We start from the raw sequence: 7917 nt of genomic DNA on the forward strand, positions 1-7917 counted from the left end.
CTATTAGGCTACTAATATCATAGGACTCGCAAAGAGATCAGTATAGTAAATTGTTTTCAGTTCATTTTATGTCTGTTTGAAACATGACAATTTGGTTCAATAAAATATACTGCTTATGCTGTCATTTTATATGGCAATGATATATAATTTTATGCAAACAAGAGGGTGAAAGTGATTATTTATTATCGTCCAGTTACCACGTAACTACAAATATCCTTGTTAAGTGGTGAGTGTTAACTGGATTTATACTGATGCTGTTATAAATTTTTTTTTTTAGCCAACGGCCATACCACGTTGAGTACACCGCTTCCCATCCGATCAGCGAAGTTAAGCAACGTTGGGTCTGGTTAGTACTTGGATGGGTGACCGCCTGGGAACACCAGATGCTGTTGGCATCCCTACGTGTCAAGTGGGGTTGGTGGAGGATTAGTGCCCCTCCCTGTAAAACAATTAACTCTAAGTCCTTGACCACCCCGTTTGGGATACATGGCGTCTGGCAATGAATGAATGATGTTATAAATTTTCCTTTTGTGTCCCCCCTGTGGCGGGGGGGACACAACCTGGCCGCACAATGGGGTGGTACTGCTACTCTGCGGCCAGGTTGTGTTAGGAAGAATACTGCCACCTTATTCCCTGCGTGTCGTAAAAGGCGACTAAAAGGGGCGGGGTGAGGGGACTAGGGACCCCCTCCTCTGTCTTTTAGTTCCTAAAAAGGGACAGGCCAGAGAAAGGGATGGGGGATGGAGTTATCCCCGTACCCTGAAGATTGGGTCTATGAATGTGCGTGGATGTAGTACGATTGAGGCTAAAAGGGAGGAGATTGGGAAAATGTTTGTCAGAAGAAAGTTGGATGTGTTAGCTCTGAGTGAAACGAAGATGAAAGGGAAGGGGGAATCTATGTTTGGAAGTGTGAATGGAAGATTGTCAGGTGTTGATAGAGGAAGGGCAAGAGAAGGTGTGGCCTTGTTAGTGAGTCCGGAAGTACAAAAATGTGTGATTGAATGGAAGGAGGTGTCATCGAGACTGATGTGGGTGAAAGCGAAATTTGAACGTGAGTTGTGGGTGTTTGTGAGTGCATATGGGCCCGGTAGTGAAAGGGATGAACAAGAGAGGGAGTCTTTCTGGAATGATGTTGATGAGTGTCTGCAGAGTTTTGGAGCGAATGTGAATGTGGTAATGATGGGAGATCTGAATGCTAGAGTGGGAAATGTAGCAGTTGAAGGCGTAGTTGGTATTCATGGTGTGCCTGGAAAAAATGAAAATGGGGAACGAATGATAGCGATGTGTGTTGAGCGAGAGATGGTGATTGGGAATACGCTGTTTGAGAAGAAAGATATTTATAAGTATACATGGGTGAGACAGGAGGGTGGAAGGGTTGTTGATAGAGTTTTGATGGACTATGTGGTTGTGTCTAGGAATGTAATAGGAAGATTGTTGGACGTGAGAGTTCTGAGAGGGGAGGGTGGAGGTATGTCTGACCACTATTTGGTGGAGGGAAAGTTAAGAGTAGGTAAGAAATGGGTGAGAGCTAGGAGGGTTAGGTGTGGCAGGGAGGTTTTGAAAATGAATGAGTTGGATAAAAGAGAGAAAAATATAGAGTATCAGGAGAAATTGAAAGATGAGTGGAACACAGTGAAAGATCGGGAAAAAAGCAGCGTGGAGGAGGAATGGCAGTTGTTTAAGAGTGCTGTGGTGGGGCATGCAGAAGAGGTGTGTGGTGTGAGATGTGTGGGTGGTGGTGTAAGAAAAGGAAGTGAATGGTGGTGCGAGAAAGTAAGTATGGCTGTGGCTGAGAAGAGACGTGCATATGAAGTGTGGCTGCAGAGGAAGGATGAGATGTCATATGAAAGGTATAAGGAAAAGAGGAATAGAGCGAGAAGGGCTGTGCGTGATGCTAAAGTGGCAGCAGATGAGAGGTGGGGTAGGCGGCTGACAGAGAATTTTCAACAGAATAAGAAAATGTTTTGGAAGGAGGTGAAAAGGGTGCGAAAGGGAGAGTCTGGGAAGGAAGAACGAGTAAAAGCAGAGGATGGAAGGATGTTAATTGAGATGGATGCAGTAAGGAAGAGATGGGCAGAGTATTATGAAAGACTGTTAAATGTAGAGGAGGAAAGGGTGGCTGAGATTGTGGCGAATGGAAGGGTGCAAGGAATAAATGTGTTGGGAGAGTTAAATGATTCTTTGATCACGAAGGAGGAAGTGGAGAAGGCAGTAAAGGAGATGAAAACAGGGAAAGCTGCAGGTATGGATGGGTGTGCTGTGGAATGCCTGAAGGGTGGTGGAGTGACTATTGTTGACTGGTTAGTAAGACTGTTGAATGTGTGCTTTGAGAAAGGTATGGTGCCAATTGACTGGGCAAGTGCTTGTGTGGTCCCGTTGTATAAAGGCAAGGGTGATAAGTATGAATGTACTAGCTTTAGGGGCATAAGTCTATTGAGTGTTGTAGGTAAGGTGTATGGTAGAGTGTTAATTATGAGAGTTAGAGAGGGTACAGAGGGAGTGATTGGTGATGAGCAGTGTGGCTTTAGGAGAGGGAGGGGATGCGTTGATCAGGTGTTTGCTGTGAGACAAGTGTGTGAAAAGTATTTAGCGAAAGGCAAGGATGTGTTTTGGGCATTTATGGATTTAGAGAAAGCGTATAATAGAATTGATAGGGAGGCTTTGTGGACTGTTTTAAGATTGTATGGACTTGATGGTAGGTTACTAAAAGGGGTGAAAAGTTTTTATGTAAATAGTAGAGCGTGTGTAAGAGTGGGAAATGCTGTGAGTGATTGGTTTCCCGTGAGAGTGGGGCTGCGACAGGGATGTGTGATGTCGCCTTGCTTGTTTAATATTTACATGGATGGTGTTGTAAGGGAGGTGAATGCAAGAGTTTTAGGTGGAGGTCTGAGTCTAGTGAATGTTGATGGTGGAGAGTGGAATCTGAAGCAGCTGCTGTTTGCAGATGATACTGCACTGGTGACTGATTCAGAGGAGAAATTGAGACAGTTGGTAGAGGAGTTTGGAAGGGTGTGTGAAAGGAGGAAATTGAAAGTAAATGAGAATAAGAGTAAAGTGATGAAGTGTACGAGGTTGATAGATGGTAGGGGAATGAATATAGTTTTGAATGGTGAGTTGCTTGAGGAGGTAGATTGTTTTAAATATTTAGGGTCACATGTTGCTGTGGATGGAAGAATAGATGCAGAAGTGAAGTTTATAATAAATGAAGTAGGAAAGGTGCTGGGAGGAATGAAATAAGTGTTTAAATGTTGTTCGCTTAGAATGGATGTAAAGAGAAGGCTGTATGAGGGTGTTGTGGTACCGACTGCGTTGTATGGGGCTGAAACATGGAATATGGGTGTAGCTGAGAGGAAAAGTTTGAATGTAATGGAGATGAGGTGTCTGAGGAGTATGTGTGGAGTGACGCGTATGGATCGGGTGCGAAATGATGAAGTGCGAAGGAGAACTGGAGTTGTTTGGGAGATGGCTGGTAGAGTTGAGCAGAGGGTGTTGCGATGGTTTGGGCATATGGAGAGAATGGATAATGAGCAATTGGTGAAAAAGATAACTAGATCTGATGTGAGAGGTGTAAGGCTGAGAGGAAGACCATGAATAGGATGGATGGACAGTGTGAAGAGAGCGCTGGATGCGAGAGGGATGTCTGTTGAGCAAGGAAGAGTGGCTGTGCGTGACAGAAATAAATGGAGAGAAATTGTGAATGAATAAGTGATGACGCAGCCCTGAGGGGATATTCTCCCGCATTTGGTCTGATCAGCTAGTCAGGTCAGGTGCGGGTAAGGGGATGGGTCTGTTATGATGTGGCAGGGGTAAACCAGTTCTGCTGTTGGGCCCTGCTGCGGATGTCACTGATTGCATTGCGCAGTTGACCCTTGTGCGGTGTGGTGCGGTGAGGATCTGTCCGTTCTCCCCTTTGGGGCTAAGATGCGAATGAATGTGTTTGAATGGATGAGTAAATGGGGAGTGTGTCGTCCTGTCTCGGCTACCTCCCTTTCCTTGGGGGAAGCAGCCTAGGTATATAGATAGATAGATAGCAGTACTGTGTGATCTCTCAAATTAACATACTAGCCTATTTTATCACTTTCAGTGCTGCAAGACATGTACCATATTCATACCATCACTGGCCATAGGCATCAGTGTTCTCTTTCTATTATGTTTATGTCAAAAGTAACGCATGCTTTTATGCACCCATGTAACGTTTAACTCCTTTTTCTTTGTGCCGCCACTTCGTCGATTATACCTGAAAAACCTGCAATAGACATCAAAATCATTTTTCTACTACGTTCCAATCAACATATAGACACACTTCTTATTTGGCCCTGATCTGATCGTGACCACATGGGAAACTGGCAGCGTCCATCTTACGGTACAAATTACGGAATTTCACGTAGTAGATAAAGTATTTTAAGCTAAGGGAATTCCATACTCATCAAGTGCCAAACTACACCTTTGGAAAAGTACGGGCCCCTATATCCATACCCATGATTCATATGTATAGATAGATAGATAGATAGACAGACAGACAGACATATATATATATATATATATATATATATAATCTTATCCATGAAACTGAGGCTATAAGAGTTACATGCTATGGTTTTTACAGCTCATGCTGAATTAAAGGAAAAAAGAACTGATACGAAAGCAATCAAAAAGAGGTTTGATATATTAAGAAGAGAAAAGAGAAGAATATAAGTGCGACAGAATGGTATGACGAGGGAAGAGGTTCACATAGGAGGTTCACATGGAAGAAGAGGCAGTAACATAATAACGAAGAGGAATAAACAATGTAGACCCGACAACGGATATGCAGAAATATTGGAGGAGAGGCGTTAATTTCGTGCTGTTCAGGAATAAGCGAGCAGTTGTATGGAAACATAATGAACTTCGTCCCTTAAGTAGAGGGGAAAGAAGCTAATAAACGAAGTTTACGAAAAATGGACAGGGCGTAGGAGCACTCAGAGTGTGCAACACCCTCGCCCATTAACTGTTCTTAGGGTCGATTACATGAATTTGTCGTGTGACTTTTACCTTCGACAGATTACTCTAAAACTCGAATTACGTCATTCTTGCCTATCTTTTAAAGTTTCCATCAGCACTAGTATTAATTAGATCTAAATTGTCTGATCTGAGTCATGCGAGTGACCTTGACATATGACATTTTACTGTGACCTTCACCTCTGACAATAATAATAGAAACTGTTTAAGCTGACCTTGCCATGTGGCACTGACCTTTGACCTATTGTTCTCAAAAACAATACGTCAGACTTTTGAGTGATTCTCAACTCATCTTCCAAGTTTGATCTACCTGAAATGAAAATTCGCCCTTGGCCTTTGACCGATTGTTCTCAAAACGAATCCCATCGTTCTTGCCCAAACCATTACCTTTGCATCAAGTGTGGTTCATACCAGATTAAAACAGAGTTGACCCTGCCCGATGACATTGGACAGAAATCTTTCTCTGTTACATTGACTATTGACCTTTTGTACTCAAAACTGAACACTCTCATTCTAAGTTTATAGACGGTCCTCCTATAAACTTTGGGCAAAATTAGATTAAACTCGATAAGTTAATCTTACACTATGACCTTGACCTTTGAGCCATTGTTCTCAAAAACAATAGGTTTACTTGATACAGGACGCCCAACTCGTCCACCATGTTTGGTTAAAATCGCATTAAAACTGTTCGAGTTGTTTTCCTAATAAGCACACACATATTTTGACTTTTAACCTCCTATGACTTTGGCCTTTGGTAGTTTGTTCTCAGTACTGATCCACTTCATTCTTTCTTCAACCCTTCCACATGTTCTGGCCTTAATCGGCTGAAAACTGTTTACACTGACCTTGACCTTCCCATATGACGTGGGCAATTGTTCCAAAAATCAATAGGTCCACATTTTGGGTGATTCTCAACTCATCCACCAAGTTTGATCGAAATCAGATCAAAACCGTTAGAGTTATTCTGTTTACTCACACACGTCGATCAAAACTGGACCTTGGCCTGTGACACTGACGTTTGATTAATTGCCCTCGAAACTGAATGAGTTCTTTCTTGCCTTACCCTCAACCCTTTTCACAAGGTATTATCATAACTGGATATAAACTTTAAGTTGCCCTTGCCCAGTGGCGACCTTTGATCTGTTGTTGACGAAAACAGTAGAGTTACTCCACAGCTAACCCTTAACATTCCGACCACATGAAGTTAGACGCGGATCGAAACTGTTAAATTCATATTGTTAAGAATCACACACATTCGAACCTTGACCTTCCACTATGATCCTGACATTTGACTGAATGTTCTCGAAGTTGAATAACTTCATTCTCGTCTTACCGTCAACCCTTACCCTTTCCTACTGATATTCGAGATTGGATTAAAACTGTTTGAATTTATTTCAGCAGGACATCGTTTGACCCAGCCCTGTGACATTGCCATTCCTAAAAAATATTAAAGATAAAAGCAGAAGACTTTCACGCTAGCTAACTCTGCACCCTTCCACCGCGTTTGGTTAAAATCTTATATGTATGACTTACTATGTTAACGGGCGTGCACGCAGGCACACCGATCCACACACAAACACACATACACACGCACCACCCAAAATGTAACATTCGCTCGCGCTCTGCAAGCGCGGTGAGAAGAGGAAGGACATAAGCAGTATCATTTGAGAGATTATTGTTGATGGCTGTGCTGTGTCAAATCAGTAACATATGAAGACTGACAGCTAAACTGTAGATGCTCTCAGAAAATTATTTAATTCGGCGACACTGTACGAGAAGGATCATTGAGGCGTTTCACTTCGGTATCAAACTTTTCCTGAGGTCAGACTTACTTGCGTGCGCCACACACACACACACACACACACACACACACACACACACACACACACACACACACACACACACACACACACACACACACACACACACACACACAATAATAAACTTCATGAATGGAGTAATACATGGCAAATGGAATTCAATGTGGACAAGTGTCATGTAATTAAGTTTCGTAAAAGTGGAAAAAGACCTGATTGGGATTATAAGTTAGGAAATAAAACCCTATACACATCAGAAAGAGAGAAGGACCTAGGTGTGATTATCAATAACAGACTATCTCCGGCTGACCACATCAGCGACAAGGTACGGAACATGTATACACTGCTTGCAAATATGAGAATAGCATTCACATACATAAATGAAGACATGCTAAGAAGGACAATAACATCATTCATTAGACCAACCCTGGAATATGCATCAGTAGTCTGGAGTCCTCATCTCAAAAAACACATAGACAAGATTGAAAAAGTTCAAAGGACCGCTACAAGATGGATACCAAGCTTAAGGGACCTAAGCTACGAAGAAAGACTAAATAAACTGAATCTACCAACACTATGGGAGAGAAGGAAAAGAGGTGACATGGTAATGCTATATAAGTGCATATCAGGGAAGGAGTAAATAGACATAAATGATTACTTAACATATGGAGAAGTATCAGCAAGAGGACACTGCAAAAAACTGCATAAGAAGAGAGGTGATAAAGACGTAAGGAAATTCAGTTTCCCAAACAGAGCAATTGATCAATGGAATGCACTACCGAATGAAATAGTGTGTGCCAAAACAATTAACAAATTTAAGGATATGTACGATAAATAAGGTTTAAGACACGGGACAGTACGAGCTTGACTCATTCCTGTAAAGATACAATTAGGTAAGAACAATTAGGTAAGAACACACACACACACACACACACATACCGATAAATGCAGAGAATTAGGTACCACGGCAAGAATTTAAATTGGCTTAAAATAAATATATTATTCTTCCTTATATATTCAAATTTTACGTTTCACTTAATTGAATAATCAATACCAATCATTCTTTGTGCGCATCGATCGGAATCCTCAAACAGTAGTTTTG

General features: G+C 41.9%; 1 non-coding gene across 1 annotated transcript; it reads left to right on the forward strand.

Annotated features, from left to right (window-relative positions):
- The first annotated feature begins 276 nt into the window (after nucleotides 1–276).
- LOC145414712 (5S ribosomal RNA) lies at nucleotides 277–395 on the forward strand. The gene has a single exon (XR_013899912.1). It is a non-coding gene; the product is annotated as a 5S ribosomal RNA (ribosomal RNA).
- The last annotated feature ends 7522 nt before the right edge of the window (nucleotides 396–7917 follow it).

Source organism: Coenobita brevimanus, chromosome 100, assembly GCF_032717465.1.
Source record: "Coenobita brevimanus isolate Jiangsu-jjx chromosome 100, ASM3271746v2, whole genome shotgun sequence".
In the NCBI taxonomy this organism is placed as follows: domain Eukaryota; kingdom Metazoa; phylum Arthropoda; class Malacostraca; order Decapoda; family Coenobitidae; genus Coenobita; species Coenobita brevimanus.